Source organism: Acinonyx jubatus, chromosome C2 (genome assembly GCF_027475565.1).
Source record: "Acinonyx jubatus isolate Ajub_Pintada_27869175 chromosome C2, VMU_Ajub_asm_v1.0, whole genome shotgun sequence".
Lineage (NCBI taxonomy): Eukaryota > Metazoa > Chordata > Mammalia > Carnivora > Felidae > Acinonyx > Acinonyx jubatus.
This window is the reverse complement of record NC_069384.1, coordinates 155,557,592-155,580,355: the sequence shown is the minus strand read 5'-3', so window position 1 is coordinate 155,580,355 and position 22,764 is coordinate 155,557,592. Positions and strand designations below refer to the sequence as shown.

The 22,764-nt window shown below is 37.6% G+C and overlaps 1 pseudogene; it reads left to right on the top strand.

Annotated features, from left to right (window-relative positions):
* The first annotated feature begins 14,472 nt into the window (after positions 1-14,472).
* On the top strand, positions 14,473-20,563 carry LOC106980605 (60 kDa heat shock protein, mitochondrial-like; annotated as a pseudogene).
* Positions 20,564-22,764: the final 2,201 nt, after the last annotated feature.

The window sequence follows — 22,764 nt, the reverse complement described above, 5'->3', positions numbered from 1 at the left end:
GTGAGAGTAAACATCTTTGCCTTATTCCAGATCTTACAGGAAAACCTTTCCGTTTTTCGCCACTAGGTATAGTGTTAACTGTGGGCTTTTCATATATGGCCATTCTTGTGTTGAGGTATGTTATTCTGTACCTATTTTGTTGAGAGGGTGTTGAATTTTGTCCACTGCCTTTCGCATTTATTGAGATAATCATGTGATTTTTATTCTTCATGCTGTTAATGTGGTATATCACATTGATTTGTATATGTTATGTCATCCTTGCATCCCAGGGATGAATCCATTTCATCATGTATGATCTTTTTAATGTGCTGTTTAATTTACTCTGCTAATATTTTCTTGAGGATTTTTGCATCTATTTTTATCAGGGATATTGGCCTGTAGTTTTCTTTTCTTGTGGTGTTTTTGCCTGATCTGGATATCAGGGTGATGCTGTCCTCATAAGATGAGTTTGGAAGTGTTCTCTTTTCTATTTTTGGAAGGATTTTAAAAGGATTGGTAATTATGCCTTAAATGTTTGGTAGAATTGACCTGTGACATGATCTGGTCTTGGCTTTTTCTTTCTTGGGAAGTTTTCTACTACTGATTCAATCTATTTGTTATTGGTCTGTTCAGGCTTTCCATTTCTTCTTCTTCTTGATTCTATCTTGATAGGTAGTATGTTTCTAGGAATTTATACATTTCTTCTAGGTTGTCCAATTCATTGCCATGTACTTGTTCATAAGTCCTTTATGATCTTATTTCTTTCTGTGGCTCAGTTGCAACATCTCTTTCATTTCTGATTTTAGTTTTCTTGAGTTTTTTCTTAGTCTAGTTCAAGGGTTGTCAATTTTGTTTATCTTTTCAAAAAACCAATTCTTAGCTTCATTGATTTTTTTCTAATCTCTATTACATTTATTTTTGTTTTAACATTTGTTATTTTCTTCCTTATGCTAACTTTGGGCTTAATTTGTTCTTTTTCTAGTTCACTGAGGTATAAAGCGGGGATGTTTGAGATCTTCTTTTTTAATGTAAGCATTTATTGCTATAAATTTCCATCTTAGTGCTGTTTTGGCTGTATACTATAAGTTTGAGTATGTTGTGTTCTCATTTTTTTTCCTATCTTATTTTTTTAATTTTATTTATTTAAATTAAATTAAATTAATTTTTTTTTAATTTACATCCAAATTAGTTAGCATATAGTGCAACAATGATTTCAGGAGTAGATTCCTTAGTGCCCCTTACCCATTTAGCCCATCCCCCCTCCCACAACCCCTCCAGTAACCCTCAGTTTGTTCTCCATATTTATGAGTCTCTTCTGTTTTGTCCCCCTCCCTGTTTTTATATTATTTTTGTTTCCCTTCCCTTATGTTCACCTCTTTTGTCTCCTAAAGTCCTTATATGAGTGAAGTCATATGATTTTTGTCTTTCTCTGGCTGAATAATTTCACTTAGCATAATACCCTCCAGTTCCATCCACATGGTTGCAAATGGCAAGATTTCATTCTTTTTGACTGCTGAGTAATACTCCATTGTATGTATATACCACATCTTCTTTATCCATTCATCCACCGATGGACATTTGGGCTCTTTCCATACTTTGGCTATTGTTGATAGTGCTGCTCTCAACATGGGGGTGCATGTGTCCCTTCAAAACAGCACACCTGTATCCCATGGATAAATACCTAGTAGTGCAATTGCTGGGTCATAGGGTACTTCTATTTTTAGTTTTTTGAGGAACCTCCATACTGTTTTCCAGAGTGGCTGCACCAGCTTGCATTCCCATGTGTTCTCATTTTTATTTGTCTTTTACTTTTCCTGTTTTCCTTTTATTATTGATTTCTAGCTTTATTCCATTGTGGTCAGAAACAGTACTTGGAATGATTTCAATTTTCTTAAATTTGTTAAGACTTGTTTTATGACCTATTATGTGACCTATTCTGGAGAATGCTCTGTGTGTACTTGAGAAGAATGTATATTCTGCTGCTATTAGGAAGAATGTTCTATATATGGATGTTAGGGCCATTTGGTCTATATTCTGTTCAAGTCTGCTGTTTCCTTATTGATTATATTTGTGGATGACCTATCCATTACTGAAAGTGGGAAGTTGAAATTTCCTAATATTGTTGTCTAACTATTCCTTCAGATCTGCCAGTATTTGCTTTATGTGTTTAAGTGCTATGATGTTGGGTGCATATATACTTATAATTGTTGTATATTCCTGTAGAATTTATCCTTTTATTATCAATGACCTTTTTGTCTCTTAAGTCAATTTTTGTCTTAAAGTCTTTTTCCATCTGATGAAAATACTGCCCCTTTGCTCTCTTTTGGTTGTCACTTGCATGGAATATTTTTTTTCCATCACTTCACTTTCAGCCTACATATGTCCTTAAGTCTAAAATGAATCTCTTATAAATAGCATATAGTTGGATTTTGTTTTATATCCATTCAGCCACTCTATATTTTTTGATTGGCGAGTTTAATCAATTTCCATTTAAAGTAATTATTTATAGGTAAAGACTTACTATTGTCATTTTGTTAATTTTTTTTCTGTTTTGTAGTCCATTGTTCCTTTCTTCCTCTTTTGCTGTCTTTGTGATTTGACATATATTTGGGGTTTTATTGTAGGAACACACTTTGATTCTTTTCTCTTTTTTGAATCTACCCTAGGTTTTTTCCTTTGTAATCACTATAAAGGTTGAATAAAATTTCTTATTATACCAGTCTAGTTAATCGAATAACAACTTAAATTCAACTGCATTAAAAAGAACTACACTCTTATTCTCCCCTTTTCATTTTATTTATATCAGGATTTGCTGGCTTTTACACTGTATATCCATGGGCAAATTTTTGTGGTTACACTTCCTCTTAGGCTCTTATTCTATTCTTTGTCTTTTAATTTTCATACTAGGATTAAAAGTGATTTATGGGGCACCTGGGTGGCTCAGTTGGTTAAGCATCCAACTTTTGATTGCAGCTCAGATCATGATCTCACGGTTGTGTGATCAAGCCCCAAGTCAGGCTCTGCAAAAACAGTGCAGAACCTGCTGGAGATTTTCCTCTCTCTCTGCCCCTCTCTAGCTTGCACTCTCTATCTTAAAATAATAACATTAAAAAATTTTTAAGTGACTTATACACCATCATTATCACATTACTCCGTATTTTTATATATCATAAACTTTACCAGTGAAATTTATACTTTCATATGCTTTCATGTTGCTGTTTAGCATTCTTTTATTTCAGTTGCCTAGTGATGAATTCTTTCAGTTTTATTAATCTGGAAAAGTCTTTGTCCCTCCTCCATTTTTATATTTTTTATTTTTTAAAATTTATTTGTCTAAATTCAAGTTAGTCAACATACCATGTAGTATTAGCTTCAGGAATAGAACCCAGTGATTCATCACTCATATGTAACACAAAGTACTCATCCCAATAAGTGTCTTTCTTAATGCCCATCACCCATTTAGCCCATGCCCCCACCTCTCCTCCAGCAACTCTCAGTTTGTTCTCTGTATTTAAGAGGCTCTTATGGTTTGTCTCCCTCTCTGTTTTTATCTTATTTTTCCTTCCCGTCCCCTAGGTTCATTTGTTTTGTTTCTTCAGTTCCACTTATGAGTGAAATCATGTATCTGTCCTTCTCTGACTGACTTATTTCACTTAACATAACACACTCTAATTCCAGGGGTGCCTGGGTGGCTCAGTCGGTTAAGCATCCAACTTCAGTTCAGGTCATGATCCCACAGTTAGTGAGTTCTAGCTGGCGTTTGGCTCTGTGCTGACATCTCAGAGCCTGGAGCCTGTTTCAGATTCTGTGTCTCCCTCTCTCTCTGCCCCTCCCCTGCTCATGCTCTCTCTCTCTCTCTCTCCCCCTCAAAAATAAATAAATAAACTAAAAAAATAGTTCCATCCACACTGTTGAAAATGGCAAGATTTTATTCTTTTTGGTCATTGAGTAATATTCCATTCTCTCTCTGTATCTTTATCCATTCATCAGTCAATAGACATTTGGGGTCTTCCCATAATTTGGCAATGGTTGATAGTGCTGCTATTAGCATTGGGGTGCATGTGCCCCTTTGAATCAGTATATTTGGTGGATTATACCCTTTGGATAAATACCTAGAGTGCAATAAAATTTTTTATTTCTTTATTTTTTGTTTCAAGTTTTTATCTAAATTCTAGTTAGTTAACATATAGTGTGTTATTGGTTTCAGGAGTAGAATTTAGTGATTCCTCACTTACATGTATCACCCAGTGCTCATCACAAGTGCTGTCCTTAATAACCTGTCACCCATTTAGCCCATCCTCCTACCCATCTCCCCTCCAACAATCTTCAGTTTGTTTTCTATATTTAAGATCTTGTCTCTTATGATTTGCTTCCCTCTTTTTTTTCTTCCTTCCCCAATGTTCATCTGTTTTGTTTCTTAAATTCTACATATGAGTGAAATCATATGGTACTTATCTTTCTCTGACTGACTTATTTCAATTAGCATAATATACTCTAGTTCCATCTGTGTATTTGCAAATGGCAAGATTTCATTCTTTTTGATGGCTTAGTAACATTTCATTATACACACACACACACACACACACACACACACACACACACTACATCATCTTTATCTATTCATCAGTTGATGGACATTTGGACTCTTTCCATAATTTGACTATTTTTGGTAATTCTGCTATAAACATCAGGGTGCATGTGCCCCTTCTAATTACTATTTTTGTATCCTTTGGATAAATACCTAGTAGTGCAGTTGCTGGGTCATAGGGTAGTTCTATTTTTAGCTTTTTGAGAAAACTCTATACTGTTTTCCAGAGTGGCTGCACCAGTTTGCATTCTCACCAGCGGTGCAAAAGCGTTCTGTCTCTCCACATCCTCACCAACATCTGTTGTAGCCTGAGTTGTTAATTTAGCCATTCTGAGAGGTGTGAGTGGTATCTCATTGTGGTTTTGATTTGTATTTCCCTGATTATGAGTGATGTGGAGTATTTTTTCATGTTCTATTAGTCATCTGGATGTCTTCTTTGGAAAATTGTCTGTTTATGTCTTTTGCTCATTTTTTCACTGGATTATTTATTTTTTGGGTCTTGAGTTTGATGAGGTCTTTATAGATTTTGGATACTAACTCTTTATCTGATATGCTATTTGCAAATATCTTTTCCCATTCTGTCAGTTACTTTTTAGTTTTGCTGATTGCTTCCTGTGCTGTGCTGTGTTACTTTTTATCTTGATGAGGTCCCAATAGTTCATTTTTGCTTTTGTTTCTCTTGCCTCCAGAGACATGTGAAATCAGAAGTTGCTGTGGCTGAGGTCAAAGAGGTTGTTGCCTGTTTTCTCTTCTAGGACTTTGATAGCTTCCTATCTTACCTTTAGGTCTTTCATCCATTTTGAAGTTATTTTTGTGAATGGTGTAAGAAAGTGGTCCAGGTTCATTCTTCTGCATGTTGTTGTCCAGTTTTCCCAGAACCATGTGCTAAAGAGAGTGTCTTTTTCCATCGGATGCTCATTCCTGCTTTGTCAAAGATTAGTTAGTCATACATTTGTGGGTTCTCTATTCTGTTCCCTGTGGCCTGCCAAGTTTCTCTGGATAAGTCTTCTGCCAACCTTATTTTTCATCCCTTATAAGTTAGGGATTTCTTTTCCTTTGCTGCTTTTCGGATTTTTTCCCCCTTTCTCTGTATTTTGCAAATTATACTATGATATGTCTTGGTGTTGGCCTGTTTTTATTGATTTTGATCAAAATTCTCTGTGCCTCCTGGATTCTGATGTCTTTATTTCCCCAAATTAGGAACGTTTTCAGCTATAATTTGCTCAAATAAACCTTCTGTCCCTTTCCCCCTCTCTTTTTCTCGGAATCCAGTGATAATAATATTGTTACACTTTATGCAGCCCCTGAGTTCCCTAAGTCTATTTTTGTGACCCAATATTTTTCTTTCCCTCTTTTTTTTTTATTTTAATGTTTATTTTTATTTTTGAGAGTGAGACACAGAACAGAGAGGTGGGGCAGAGAGAGAGGGAGACACAGAATCAGAAGCAGGGTCCAGCCTGTTAGCTGTAATCACAGAGCCTGATGCAGCACTCAAAATCATGAACTGCAAGATCATGACCTGGGCTGAAGTCCAAACACTTAACTGACTGAGCCACCAAGGTGCCCCTCTTTCCCTCTTCTTTTTAGTGTCATTATTTTCCATAATTTTATCCATTTCACTTATTTGTTCCTCTGCTTCTTCCATCCTTGTGGGCATTGCATCCAGTTGGTTTTGCTTCTCAGTTATAGCATTTTTTTTATTTTGACTTGACTAGTTTTTAGATCTTTTATCTCTGTTGTAAGGGACTCCCTCATGTTTTCTACACATTTCTCAAGTCCAGCTAGTATCCTTCTGATTGTTGTTGTAAGTTCTGGATCAAACATATTGCTTTTATCTGTTTGGATTAGATCCTTGGCCCTGACCTTTTCTTGTTCTCTCTTTTGGGATGAATTCCTCCATTTTGGCATTTGTCTAGGTCTCTGTCTATGTTAGGAAAACCTGTTATGTTTCCTGCTCCTGAGAGTAATGGCTTTATTAGGAGGTCATATACTGCCCAGTGTCTGGCACCTTGGGAAGTGTTTCTGGTGTGTGCTATGTGCACTCTGCTGTTGTGTTTTGGCTGCTCTTTCCCTCAGGTAAATTCTCTTTGTCTGCAGTCGGGACTGTTTGGTCCTTGTCCAGTGTGTGGTGAGCTTTAACTAGATGTGTTTTAGTCTGCTTATTAAAATGAGCCTGATCCTATTTCCACTAGAGCTGAAGCTTTGCAGCAATCTATGGTCAGAAGACAGTGTGTGCAGCGATTTTGTGCTGCTCTTCTGGGGCAGGGGCCCACTGCTACTCTGGCTCTCAGGCACATTTACCCTAGTAAAAAAAGCACCTGCAGAGAACAGGGGGGAGGGGACTGGTGTAAACACCTCAAGCCTCTTCTGCGGGTGCTATGCTGCTCACTGAAGTCTGCCAGTGCTCTTGGCAGGGCATAAAAATGGTATCGTTTGCTCTCTCATCTCCAGAGAAGGGCAATTGTGCTGTCCACTGTCCAGGAATCCCTCACAGAAGAGTAAGCATTCACCCCTCTTGTGTCTCAGCCTTCTCTCAGATCCCTGCCTACACCCGGTCTGTGTCCAAGCTGTCTGCCCACCTGGAAGTGCAATGCTTCAGTGTTTTCTTGGGCACACAGGATAGGTTTCAAAACTCCAAATTTTAGGGATCTGGTTCGGTGCAGACCCACACTGGTCCTCTGGGGGAGGGTCTTGCCATACTGTGGCTGGTGCTAGTTTGTCCCAGAAGGGCAGTAGCTTGACCTCACAGGGGCTTGGAGTTTATGGTAAAGCCAGCAAAAAGCTGGCATCCAGGTTAGCTTCCCTCAGCAGGTGTCTCTACCCCTATGCTAAAGTTGGGGCAGCACAATTGCGCCCTCCAATTCTTTTTCCTCCTAAGAGGCAGTGCCACCTCTCCCAAATGTACTCCAAGAAGGGGAACTATCTCTCCCAGTGAGATTGAGGAGATCCTGAGACCATGCTCTTTGCTCCCAGGCCTCTGCCCTCCTTCTCCACAGGAGCATTGCTACACCAGCCACTATGAAGACTTCTAAAACTTCAGTCTTTGAACCCCCCTGGTTGTAAAAACTCATGATAATTAGCCCCTCTTCTTTTCCCAGGAAATGATTTTGGGCAATTGTTTTTCTTCTTCAATCCCCTGTGCTTTCTGTGTGCATTCTCTCTCTTTCTCCTCTTTCCATGATCAGGGCTCCCTCTCCTCCACAGCACATATGATGCTTTTGTCGCCAAAATCACATCTCCACACTTCCCACCTTCCGTGATGTGGCCTCTTTTCTCCCGCTAGTTGTGCAGTTTGTTCTCAGTCCTCAGACTGATTTCTTGGGTGTTCAGAATGAGTTGACATTTATCTAGCTGTGTTCGAGGGATAAGGCGAGTATAGGGTCCCCCTATCACTCTGCCATCTTAGCTCCTCCTTCTTCATTTTTTAAAGGACAGTTTTGCCAGGTATAACATTCTCGGTTGGCCCGTTTTTTTTCTTTCAGTACTTTGCATATATCATTCCACTTTTTCCAAGTCTCTAAGTTTGTTTTGAGAAATTCACTGATAGTCTTATGGGGGTTCCCTTATATGTGACAAGTCACTTTTCTTTTCTTGCTCTAAAAATTCTGTCTTTGATTTTTACTCATGACAATTTAAGTATAATGTGTCTTGGTATAGATGTCTTTAGAGTCGATCTTTTGGGGGTAATTTGGACTTCATGAATCTGACAATCTATTTCCCTCCACAGATTTTGGGAGGTTTTAGCCATTATTATTATTTTTTAATATTTATTTTTTGGAGAGAGCAAAAGTAGGGAGGGGCAGAGAGAGGGCAGACAGAGGATCTAAAGCAGACTCTATACTGACAGGCTGACAGCAGTGAGCCTGATGGGTGGCTTGAACTCATGAACAGTGAGATCATGACCTGTGCCAGAGTAAGACGCTCAACCAATTGAGCCACCCAGGTGACAGCCATTATTACTTTAAATAAGAATTCTGGGGATGACTGAGTGGCTCAGTTGGTTGAATGTCTGACTCTTGACATTGGCTCAGGTCATGATCCCAGGATCGTGGGATTGAGCCCACATCAGGTTCCATGCTCAGCATGGAGACTGCTTGCAATTCTTCTCTCTTCCTCTGCCCCTCTCCCCTGCTCACACTATCGGAAGAAAGAAAGAAAGAAAGAAAGAAAAGAAAGAAAGAAAGAAAGAAAATAAGCATTCTGCCCTCCTTTTTATTCCACTCTTCTTCTTCTGGTGCTCCCATAATATGTATTTTGCTTTCCTTATGGTTCTCATAAGTCTCATAGGCTTTCTTCACTCTTTTTATTCTTTTTTTCCCTAATTTTTTCTTCTGAAGGATAATTTAGAATGACTTGTCTTGTTTTTTAAAAAATTTTTAATGTTTATTTATTTTTGAGAGAGACAAACAGAGCGTGAGCACGAGAGGGGCAGAGAGAGAGAGGGAGACACAGAATCTGAAGCAGGCTCCAGGCTCTGAGCTGTCAGAACAGAGCCTGATATGGGGCTCAAACTCATGGACCACAAGATCATGACCTGAGTCAAAGTCAGACACTTAACTGACTGAGCCATCCAGGTGCCCCAACAAATGACTTGTCTTTGAGTTCAATGATTCTTTCTTTTGCTTGGTAAAATCTGTTGTTGAAACTCTAAATAATTCAATTTAGTCATTGTATTCTTCAGCTTCAGAATTTGTTTGGTTTCTTTTTTTATGGTTTCTACCTCTTTATTGAACTATTTATTTTGTCCGTGTATTGTTTTTCCTTTTTCATTTTGTTGTCTACCTGTGCTATCTTGTAGCTCACCAAACTTCTTTAAGATGATTATTTTGAATACTTTCTTAGGTAGTTCATAGATCTCCATTCCTTTAGGGCTGGTTACTGGAGCTTTATTTTGTTCCTTTGGTGGTGTCATGTTTCCCCAATTCTTCATGATTCTTGTAGCCTTTCATTGGTTTCTGAGTATTTGAAGAAGCAATCATCTCTTCAGTCTTTATAAATTGCCTTTGTCAGGGAAACCCCTTCACAAATAAGCCCAACTAAAGATTCTGGGCAGGCCAGTTGGTGAGGACCATGAGTGGACCCAGTGTGGGACTGTGAGTGGGCTTGTTCTTTATTTCCCCCATGAGACAACTCATTGGCTAAGGGGATCTCTCTTGGCTCTGCACTGGGCTGGCTTGGGGGAAAGCTAATGCAGATAAAGTGAAAGTGTTTTCTTACCCTTTTCAATGACTCTTTTCTCATTTCTGTGCTCTACTAGTGTGATGTAACCACTGACCTGGAATTTGGAGCTCTTATAAACTTTTTCGTCCAAGGATGGTTGTTAAATTGGTATTTTTGTGTGGGGATAAGGTCTGGGATCTCCTATTCTACACTTGCTGTCATTATTCTTCTGAGACTTCTTTATGTATTCTAGAAAAAGTCCTTTCCACATATGTGATTTGCAAATATTTTGTCCCAGTCTCTAGCTTGCCTTTTCATCCTCTTCACATTAGCTTTTGCAGAGCAAAAATTTCCAATTTTAGTAAGATCCAATTTATCAATCTTTCATTTTATGGATCATGCTTTTGGTATCAAGTCTAAGAACTTTTGGCTGGCTTTAAATTCTGAAGAGTTTTCTCCAATTTTTAAAATGAATTTTATAGTTTTACATTTTATATTTAAATCTGTGTTTGTTTTGAGTTAATTATTCTATAAGGTGTGAAGTTTAGGTGTGAGGTGAAATTTTTATGCCTATGGATCCCAACTTGTTCTGGAATCTTTTGTTGAAAGAGCTTTGATTCCTCCATTGAATTGCTTTTGCACATTTATGAAAAGTCAGCTGGCATATTTGTGTGGGTCTGTTTCTGTGTTCTATATTCAGTCCTATTGACTTATATGTCTATCTCTTCACTGATACTAACCTGTCTTAATTACTGTAGCTATAATAAGCTATAGTAAGGTAATCGAGTACAGAGATTCCTTTCACTTTGTTCTTTTTTAAAGATTATGTTAGCTATTTTAGGTCTTGTGCTATTCCAGATAAATTTTAGAATGGACTTGCTATATTTACAACAGAATCTTGGTGTGATTTTGATAGGAGTAGCTTTAACTCTATAGTGATATATAGAAGGGGGGGAAAGCTGACATTTTTTCTATGTCGAATATTCTAATCCATGGACATAGTATATCTATTCCTGTATTTAGATCTTCATTTATTTCATCAGCATTTTTAAATTTTCAGCATAAGACCCTATTTGTGTTGTTAGATTTATACCTGAAGTTTTCATTTTCTTTGGAAAAATTTTAAGTGATATTATACTTTTAGTTTTGGTTTCCACATCACCATTATTAATATGTGGAAATTCAGTTTAATAGTTGTGTGTTGATCTTGTGTCCTGCAACCTTGCTGAATCACTTATCAGTTCCAGGAGTTTTCTATGTAAGCAATCATGTTATTTGCAAAGAAGGCCAGTTTTATTTCCTGCTTTCCAATCTGTATGACTTCTATTTTTTTCTTGTCTTAATTTAGTGGCTAGAACTTCCAGTACTATGTTGGTTATGAGTGGTGAGAACAGAAACTGTTTTGTTCCTGATCTTAGGGGGAAAGCATTCAGTCTTCCACCTCTAAGTATGTTTTTAGCTGTAAGGTTTTGCAAATGCTTTTTATAAAGTTGAGGTAATTCTCCTCTACTCTTAACTGGCATAGGGTTTTCATACTTAATAGGTGTTGGATTTTGTCAAATGCCTTTTCTGCATCAAATGATATGATTATATGATATGGTGAATTGATATCACTGATTGGTTTTTGAATGTTGTACCATATTTGCACACATGGAATAAATCCTACTTGATCTTGGTGCATAATCCTTCTTATACATACCTAAATTGACTTTGCTAATATTTTGTTGAATATTTTTGAATCTAAGTTCATAAGAGATATTAACATAAACTTTTCTTTTTTTGTACTGCCTTTGTTTGGTTTTGGTATCAGAACCTCATAAAATGAATTGAGAATTGTTCTCTGCTCTTCTATTTTCTGGAAGAGATTGTATAAAATTGATGTTAATTCCTCTTTCAATATTTTATAGAATACTTTAGTGCAATCACTTGGGCTCGGAAATTTTAAAATAAGTTTTTCTTCATGAATTTAACTTCTTTAATGATTATATGACAATTCGGATGATCTTGGCTGAGTTTTGGTAGTTTATGGTTTTCAGTAACTTGATTCATTTCTTCTAAGCTTTCTAATTTTTTCTAGAAAATTGAGCATAAAGTTGTTCATAGTATTCCCTTATTTTTCTTTTAATGGCCACAGAATTTGTAGTGATATACTCAATTTCATTCATGATATAGGTGACTTGTATCTTCTCTATTTTTGTCAGCCTTGCTGGGGGTTATCAGTTTTATTGATTTTGTTGAACGAGCTTTCTGTTTCATTGCTCTTTCTTGATTGTATTCTTATTTTCAATTTCATTAATCTTTTATTACTGTCTTCAATTTTCCTTTCCTTATACTTGCTTTGGATTTATTTTGCTTTAATTTTCTAGCTTCCTGAGACAGAAAATTATATTATTCATTTGAAACCTTTCTTATTTGCTAATGTGAGCATTTAGTGCTATTAATTTCCCTCTTGGCACTGCTTTAACTATGTCTTACAAAGTTTGATGTGTTGTATTTTCATTCTCATTCTGTTCTATGATATTAAAATTTTTCTTTTAAGAATTCTTCTGATCTATGACTTATTTAGAAACATATTGTTTAATTTCCAAGTGTTTGGAGACTTGTCTGTTATCTTTCTGTTATTGATTTCTATTTTACTCTATTATGGTTAGAGAATAAACTCTATGATTCAATTTTTTTTGTTCGTTGAAGTTTGTATTTTGAAGCAAGATATGGTATATCTTGGTGAATGTTCCATGGACTCCTGAAAAAAAAAATGTGTATTCTGCTATTGTTGAGTGGAGTGTTCTATTAATGTCGATTAGATCCTATAAGATGATGTTGTTAAATTCTTCTATGTCCTTAATGACTTTGTGTAGTAATTCTGTCTGTTACTGAGAAAGGGATATTGAAGTCCCCAACTATAATTGCAGATGCATCTATTTCTCCTTTAAACTCTATCAGCTTTCAGCTTTTATTTCATATATTTTGAGACTGTGGTTTGGTGCATTCATATTAAGGATTATGTCTTCCTATAGATTGAGATTGATCTTTTTGTCATCACATAATGTCCCCCTTGTCTCTAGTAATTTTGTTTGCTCTGAAGTTCATTTTGTCTGTTATTAATATAGCCACTCCTGCTACTTAAAAAATATATATATTTTAATGATATGTCTTTTTCCATCCTTAAATTTCAACCTTCCTATATCACAGAATTGGATCATTCATGCATCAAACATCAAACATTTTAAGGTTTGTTGTTGTTATTGACAATTGATAAAATTCTAAAAGTCATTTTGTCTAACAAAAAGTATACGGTTTCGTGACACTGGATTTGATAATGATTTTTTTGGTTATAACACCAAAAGTATAGGTAACAAAAAAAAATAGATAAATTCACCCAAATTAAAAAACTTTTGTGCATTATAGGACACATCAACAGAGTAGAAAGACAACCTACAGAATGGAGGAATATATTTGCAAAGCATATATGTGATAAAGGATTATATATAGTGGTCCTACAACTCAACAACATAAAAACAAATGAACCAATTCAAAAATTGGTGAAGGATTTGAATAGACCTTTCTTTAAGGAAGACATACTAATAATCAATAAAAAGAGGTTCAACATCCCTAGTTATTACAGAAATGGAAATCAAAATCATAATGAGATACTACTTCTCACCTATTAGAAACAAACATGCCTATTATAAACAAACAAATAGAAAATAGCAAGTGTTTTTGAGGATTTGGAAAACTTGGACCTTGTGCATTTCTGGTGGGAATGTAAAATGGTACAGCTTCTGTGGAAAATGTTTTGGTGTTTCCTCAAAATGTTAAACGTAGATTTACCACATGATACAACAATCCCACTTCCAGGTATATACCCCAAAGAATTGAAAGCAGAGCCTCAAATAGATACTTGTATGCCAGTGTTTACATCCACATTATTCACAATAGCCAAAAGATGGAAAAGCTCAAATGTCCACCAACAGATGCATGAATAAACAAAATGTGGTATATACATAAATGGAATACTACCTAGCCTTAAAGTCAGATACCAAAGGGAAAATATTATATTCCACTTATATGACATAATGAGAATAGATAAACTTATAGACACGGAAAGTAGAATAGAGGTTACTATGGGCGAGAGGAAGGAATAGAGAATCGTTGTTTAAGGGGTAAAGAGTTTCTGTCTGGCAAAAATAAACTATTGGGAGTAGGCCAAAATAAAAGGATTTTGCACAGTGAAGGAAATCATCAATGAAATAAATAAAAAAGCAATCTACTGAATGGGAAAAGATATTTACAAATGATACATCTGAAAGGGGTTAACATCCACAATATATAAAGAACTTACATAACTCAACACCCCAAAAACCAAATAATCTGACTAAAAATGGACAGGACCTGAATAAACACTTTTCCAAAGAAGTCATACAGATTGAAGAGATGCTCAACATCACTAATCATCAAGGGAATGCCAATCAATACTACAATGAGGTATCACTTTACACCCATCAGAATGGCTAGTATCCAAAAGAAACAAGTGTTGGTGAGGATGTGGAGAGAAAGGAGTCCTCATGCACTGTTGGTGGGAATATAATTGGTGCAGCCACTATGGAGAGCAGTATGGAAGTACCTCAAATAATTAAAAATAGAGATACCATACAATCCTAGCCACGTATGCCATGCATTCTATCCTTGACTTGCCTCCAATAGCCTGTCTCGCCACCAGCACACTCTGTTGCTGCCCCACAGAAATGCTTCCATTACTCACAGTCCTTTGCCAAATTAGGTCAGTGTCCAGGGCACTGGCTCCTTATGTCACTTGGGCTTATTCCAAAATTTGGTGCAGATGCCTGAGCCTTAATGTGTCAAAGTGGAGACCTTTAAGCTGATGATTTAGCCATTACTATGGGGCCAAAGGGAATAACAGTGACTATTGAACAGAACTGGGAAAGTCCAAAATAACAGAAGATGGTGTGACCATTGCAAAGTCCATTGACTTAAAAGATAAATATAAAAATATTGGTGCTAAACTTGTTCAAGATGTTGCCACTAACACAAATGAAGAGGCTGAGGCTCCTACTCATACTAGGACACTCTTTTGCCAAGGAAGGCTTTGAGAAGATTAGCAAAGATGCTAATCCTGTGGAAATCAGGAGAGATATGATGTTAGCTGTTGATGCTGTAATTGCTAAGCTTAAGAAGCAGTATAAACCTGTGATAACCCCTGAAGAAAGAGTCCAGATTGCTGCGATTTCTGCAACTGGAGACAAAGAAATTGACATTATTTCTTATGCAATAAAAATGGTTGAAAGGAAGGGTATCAGGGTGTCATCACAGTAAAGGATGGAAAAACACGGAAGGATGAATTAGAAATTATTAAAGGCATAATGTTTGATTGAGGTGATATTTCTGTATACTTTATTAATACATCAACATGTCAGAAATGTGAATTCCAAGATGCCCATATTCTACTGAGTGAAAAGAAAATTTCTATTGTCCTGTCCAGTGACCTGCTCTTGAAATTGCCAATGCTTACTGTAAGCCTTTAGTCATAACTGCTGATGATGTTGATGGAGAAGCTCTAAGTACACTGGTTTGAATAGGCTAAAAGTTGGTCTTCAGGTTGTAGCAGTCAAAACACCAGGTTTGGGCAACAACAGAAAGAACTAGATTAAAGACGAGCCTATTGCTACTGGTGGTCTAATGTTGGGAGAAAGATTGACTATATCTTGAAGATGTTCAGCCTCATGACTTAGGAAAGGTCATTGTGACCAGAGATGATGCCATGCTACCCAGTAATTCCACTACTGGGTATTTGCCCAAACAAAACAAAAACACTAATTCAAAAAGATATATGTATCCCCATGTTTACTGCACCATTATTTACAATAGCCATGATATGGAAGCAACCTAAGTGTCTGTTGATAAATGAATGGATAAAGAAGATATGATTTTATATATATATATATATATATATATATATATATATATATATCACAGGTTAAGGTCACCAAACTAAATAAAACCAAAATTGGAATGGGGATGGGAGTGTGGAAATTATGCAAAAATAACTTATGGTTTGATTTTTCAGAAATATTTACCCTATATTACAAAGGTGTTTCATATAGCTTGCATATCACAATATTCCACACACAATGGAATATTTCTTAACCATAAAAGGATGTGATCTTGCCATTTGTGGCAACGTGGATGGACCCAGAGGGCATTATGCTAAGTGAAATAAGTCAGACAGAGAAAGACAAATACTGTATGTTTCACTTATACATAGAATCTAAGAAAACAAAGCAAATGAACAAACAAACAGAAAAAGCAGAAACAGACCCATAAATACAAAGAGCAGACTGATGATTGTCAGAAGGGAGGGGGTGGGGAAGATGGGCAAAATGGATGAAGGGGAGAGAGAGACACAGGCTTCCAATTGTGGAATAAATAAATCACAGGGATGAAAGGTACAGCCTAGGGAATATAGCCAATGATATTGTAATGATGTTGTATGTTGACTGGTAGCTATACTTTGGCGAGCATAGCATAGTATATAGAGTTGTTAAATGACTATGTTGTATACTAAAACCAATGTAACATTGTATGTCAATTACGCTTCAATAAACTAAATTTTTAAAAAGTATCTAGATTCAGTGGTAAAGAAGAAAAAAAGGAGTTTCTGTTTGGGATGATGAAAAAGTTCTGGGGTGCCTGAGTGGCTCAGTTGATTAAGCATCCAACTTCAGCTCAGGTCATGATTTCATGGTTCATGGGTTTGAGCCCGGCGTCAGACTCTGTGGTGACAGCTTGGAGCCTGGAGCCTGTTTCGGATTCTGTGTCTCTGTCTCTCTTTGTCCCTACCCTGCTCGCATTCTCCCTCTTTCTCTCTCAAAGATAAATAAACATTAAAAAAAAAGTTCTGCAAATGGACAGTGGTGACGTTTGCACAACATTGTGAATGTACTTAATGCTGCTGGTCTATACAACTCATAAAAGAGTAAATTTTATGTCATGTATATTTTACTACAATAAAATTATGCAAAAATAGCTTATGGTTTATTTTTCAGAAATATTTACCCTATATTACAAAGGTGTTTCATATAGCTTGCAATGGCTTACTGCCAGGAGTCCCTCCACATTCCCATCCCCGTTCCAATTTTGTTTTTATTTAGTTTTGGTGACCTTAACCTGCTTCACTCAGATTTTCTGCTGCATCAGTTAGAGGGTATTTTCTTCCACCGTATGAAATAGGAATAAAAACAGCCAAGGCATATCAATGCTTCCGGCTCAGGAAGTACCTTCTCATCTCCCCACTAATGTGATCACTGAAGACAATACTGAACTTGTCAATAAGTCACCTTAGCAGTCCAGTCCTGGGGTCTACCTTTAACCAGCTGTGTGGGCATGGGCTTGCTGAGCCCCCTCTGCCTGTAATATGAGTGGGTTGGCTAGAGGACCCTAATGATTCTTTCACATTTAAAATGAGAAGATATGGGGCGCCTGGGTGGTGCAGTCGGTTAAGCGTCCGACTTCAGCTCAGGTCACGATCTCGCGGTCCGTGAGTTCGAGCCCCGCGTCGGGCTCTGGGCTGATGGCTCAGAGCCTGGAGCCTGTTTCCGATTCTGTGTCTTCCTCTCTCTCTGCCCCTCCCCCATTCATGCTCTGTCTCTCTCTGTCTCAAAAATAAATAAACGTTAAAAAAAAAAAAATTAAAATGAGAAGATAAAAGGTCCTGGAATGTCGAGTTGCCTGACAAAGATTCACTCTCCCCTCTCACCACGGAGAATATATCCTATTTTGTAACAAAGATATTCTTTATACGACATTTGAAAATCTTACCGATTTAAGTATCATTCATATCAAAAGCCTTGATGTTTTAGAGTTCTATTTTTTCCTATGGTTGTTCTCTGTCGAGAGGAATTGGCTACATATTTAGGGCCCAGGGCAAAATGAAAATGCAGGCCCCTTTCTCAAAAATTATGAAGAATTTCAAGACAGATGAAATAGAGCATCAAGCCATGTACAAGGCCTTTCAGAACATGACTGCACAGGTCACATGCTATCTGTCCATGTGTAAATAGGCACCCCCCCCCACACACTACTCCACCCCTGGGAAAATATTTAAGTTGACTGTGCACCTTAGGCACATGGAGCGGCTAGGTGTGTGGGTTGCATTTTTATACACAAAGTACACAAACAAGAAGTAAATCTTCCAACCTGCCATGTAGGTAGTCCCTCATGAGCGGGTTGTTGCAATTAGTCTCTGATGAGAGGCTGCACAATGAAGTGAGAAGTCTGCAAAAATAGCCAGATAAAAGACTCAGATTCTTCATTTGACAAATATTTATTGAGCATCAAATAATGAACTTAGGCATGTGCTAAGCATTCCATAGTGCACAGATAAATCTGTTGCCCTGGGCCTTTCAGTCAATCTTCCGTACCTTGGTTCTCTGGGTTGTTAGATGGGAACTAAGGAATCTCTTACCTAAAAACCTTTAGGAAGTATGGGCTCAAGAAATTCAAGTTGAAATATCAGTTATAGTTATTGTCTTGCAAAATTTTAAGGATGATATCAGCTTTAAAATGATGATGTTACCAAAAGTAGACAATGAATATAGACTTTAGGGTCTAAGGGTAGCTTGTGATATTTTTCCTTAGCTTTTTTTTTTTCATCTGAACAACTTAATGGGAGATTCCATGTCCAGAAACCATAACCAGGTCCTCCAATGTCTACTATGAATTTATAGAATTTCATCCTCGAACTTCAAAGACATAAAAACCAATAATGAGGAACTTTCTTGCATACCTGGCTTTACACAATCGATGTGTTCCTTAAAAAAAAAAGTCAACTGAATTGTTGGAAACTGAATTATATTTGAAATGCTCTAAAGAACTTGGATATTAAAAGAAAACCTGCATTGAATCCTTTTGTACAACAAAGAATAATTTTTATAAAGCAAAAAATTACCCCTAATTTGCTTGATGTGAAAACTCAGGCTTAAGCACACAGTTTTGTGACTGTACAAATGGGAGCCCATTTAGACACACAATGGCTTCCCCTCTTCCTTTCAGCCCTGAGGATGTGCAGGTGGAAGGAGGAGGTAGGAAGGGTGGGAGGATGTCAGCATTCTTTACAAATGTTCACAATCCATTTCCTACTTGAATGAAAAGTATTTTCCTAAGCAAAGGAAGACAATAAGACTCAGAGCCTTCAATGAGATCAACACTGATGTGACAATGGGCGCACTTTTCAGGAAACACACTGTGAAGAATAACAACAAATATTTAAACTCAGAATTTTGGTCAACTGAGGTGAGGCAGTGTGGCGTGGGAGTTCACAGGTCATCCACCCCATGGCTTTCAAATTGTAACAGGCTATGCTAGATTCAGCCAGGTATCTGTTGAGAGATACACAAATTCTGAGACCCCACTCTAAGAGGCAACAGATTCATCAGTCTGATTTTCTTCCCAAGTCATTCTGATTTCAATGCACACTTAGATTTCAGAACCACTGATTTACAAGCCTCACCTTAGAAAAGGGAGTTGGTAGAGATTCTCCTCCGATGCGTTGGATGTGGCTCTGTGCATGTGACGGTCCCTGCTTGTCTCACTCTTCTGCTTTGCTCTTAACCTCTTCTTCCGATCTCTTGGAAACTGAGACAGGTAGACTTTTTCCTTTCTTTTTCTGTTTGGATGTCTTATCCCTCTTTATGATTTCATCTAAGTCTTCATGGCTGACAGAAGTATCTGGCCTATATTAGTAGAGAACCTTGTGAACATTGACTCCCAGGATCAGGAGAATGATAATGTAAATAAGAACTAGAGGAATTTGAAAAATTAGTCTTTCTGAAAAATTAGCCAAGTTTTGTGGCATTTTGTCCCCGTGTGGTTCCCCAGAAGAAGAACATGAGATAATGATTCAAGTGTACTTAGTTTATTTGGGGAATGACCCCAGGAAACACCAACATGGGAGTGAAGAATGTACATGGTTGGGAAATGAAGTGAGGCACTAAAGAGAATATAATCAAGAAGTTACTGTTAAGGGAGCATAAGGCAAGCTGACAGGCCGCAAACACCCCTCCCCCCAGCCCCCACCGTGGGATATGTGAGATATTCCTCAGAACTCCTGGGTGCCCAAAAACAAGGAAGGGGGAAAAAAACAAATTGTTAACTGAGAACGATCATAGTCCTGCAGGACCTAAGTCTCCATAGCTCCTCCGTAGTGATGTGGGAAACAAAGGCAGAAGGAAACGGCAGGTAAAATTAAATTTCCTTATAACCTGCAGCCCATTGACAAATACTTGAGGCTGGCAGAGTAAAAAGTTTCTCCAGGAGCTCCCTACTGTCTTAATGCTAATGCTTTGCTAGAGGGAAAAACAACCCTTAGCTTGACAATAACAAGGCCTCCACTATCCTGTGAGTCTTCTTTAGCAGATGAAAATCCCATTGGAAACTTCCCCTGGACTTTACCTCCCCCCAACTCCATAGTATACAACCAGTCTCTCCTCGTGGTCCTGGGGCAGCTCTTCCTGCCCACAGCTTCCTGTCCCATGCTTCACTAAAATCACCTTTTTGCACCAAAGACGTCTTCAAGAATTCTTTCTCGGTCATTGGCTCCAGACCCCACCTCACTATCACCCCCCAAAACTTCATCAGTTACTACCATGAGCAACTGGGGCTTAGACCCTCTAGGAACTCAAAGAGCCAGTGTAGAACACTGTGTAGTAAAGAATTAACATTACCCAGAGAGAAGTCTGGCCTTTGCCCTTGGCTACTGGAATGTCCTGCCTGAAAGAGTGTCCCTTTTTGCCGGGCAGCTTTGACCACCGAACAGTGTAACAGTATGATTTATGGTGGTCTTAGGGCCAGATGGTATCAGTTTTGCCCCCAGGGCAACTAGAGACTAAAGGTCAGGTACACAAGCAGTATGTGACTGAGTCCCAATAAAAACTCAGGGGGCTTCCCTGGTTGACAATATCCCACGTGTAGCATCACATATAGTAGCTGGGAGAAGTTAGTGCTTTCCATGACTCCATTGAGAGAGGACAACTGGAAGCCATATGCTTGAACCCTCCTCGACTCTGCCCTATGCATCTCTTTACTTGGCTGATTTTAATCTTGTTTCTTTTCTCCATAGTAAGTTGTAACCGTGAGTATAACAGCATTCTGTAAACTCTGAGTCCTTCTGGTGAATTATTGTAACGTGGCTTTGGGAACCCCCAAACTTGCACATCGTGTCAGAAGTGAGGGTGGTCTTGTGTGAATGTGCTCCCTCTAAAATTGCAGCTGGTTCTAACTCTTGTAAACATGCAACTCAGAGTTGCTCCATTCAAGAGGCGAGTGATACACACTGGCTGAAAGCCTCTTCTAGGCAGCGTTAATTCCCTGGCACTGCTGGTCTGGTACATGGGTAGCAAAATGGGCTCTAGGTGTGAGCAAGCTCTAGGCATAGAAATGCCCATGTTGGTGTTTGAAGTCAGCAGCAAGTACTGTGAGAGTAAGGGGATACGGGCGAGACACTGGCAGCATCTGCTGATTGTTCCTAATCTCTTCCCCCACAATGTGGATGATGTGATGCCCTTAGGACAGGGGTCAGCAGCTTATGGCTTATGTCAAATTCAACCCACTGCCCGTTTTTGTAAATAGTCTTATTGGAACACTCATGTTTATTAGAAATAAACATTTATTGGAATAAATAGAAACACTTGTTTATTTATGCATTATCTTTGGCTGCTTTATGCTCTAATGTCAGAGTTGAGTAGTTAATAGCATACACTATATGGTTGGTAAAGCCTAAAATATTTACCATCTGGCTTTTTACAGAAAAATTGCCAATCCCTGCTGTAAGACAAAGATTAGCAAAGGAAAAAAAAAAAAAGCACATCAATAAATTTTAAAATTGGACCCTGTAGCACAGTGACCTAAGTGTCATGAGAAAGGTATAAACTAGGGGGAGCCAGCGCTCACTACCCTGATGGGAAGTCCATGAATGCGTCATTGAGGAGATAATGTCTGTGCTAGGTCTTAAAAGATGTGTAGAAAATTAGCACATGGGAGGGAAGAGATTTTAATAACGAAGGTATAGAGTTGTAAAGACATGAGGGCCTGCGGATACATGGAAAAATGAAGAAACTCCAACGCTTTTGCATGACTCCAGTGCAGACATTGAGTGGTGAGGTGGGGAAGGAGATGGGAAGGTCCACTGGTACTGGATTTTTAGTAGCATAAAATCCAAGCTCCTCAGCATGGCTGTGGACTGAGCTTCTGTTCTGCCCTCTTCCTCCTGCCCCTAAATAATAAAATAGGAAAGAAAATGGAAAGAAAAACCAATAAATCCATAACTATGCTGGATAAAAACAAGGAACACTCTTGGTGAATCAGAAACTGTGAGAAATCCTCAACATGTAAAAGGCAAATGAGACAGGATCGAAGAAGGAATGATACCCTAAAAGTTCAACCAAGTAAAAAATGTATATCCAAGGAAATGGAGTTAATAGAGAAAACAGATATGGAAACCAATTTGACAATAAATTTCATATATTTTTAAAAAATAGAGAAAGCAGAGTAAATTTTTAAAGGGTGTTACACCCATTAAACAGAAACAAGTAGAATCTTGGAAATAAAATATATCAATTGTTGACATTAAAAAAAAAAAAAGCAGTCAGTAGCTAGCCTGAATAACAGAATGAATAGAGTCAATGAATTGAGTTGAAAGATGGAATCAAGAAATTCTCCCTACTCCCAACATAAAAGGAGTAAGAATTGAAAGTATGAAAAAAGAGATAAAATGTGAAAGATGTTTTCAAAATTTTAAATGTTCATCTAATGAATAGGGTTTCTAGAAAGAGAAAATTAAGCTGTAAAAGGAAAACATTCCCTTACATAAACTATAAAATGATGAGATTTTAATATGATAAAAAGGGCCCACCAAGTATATAGCAGGGTTACTGAAATACACACACACTCACATATAAATTTAGACAAATTGTAGTGAATTTTCAGAACACAAAAGAAGAAATCAAACCCTAAATCTTCTAGAG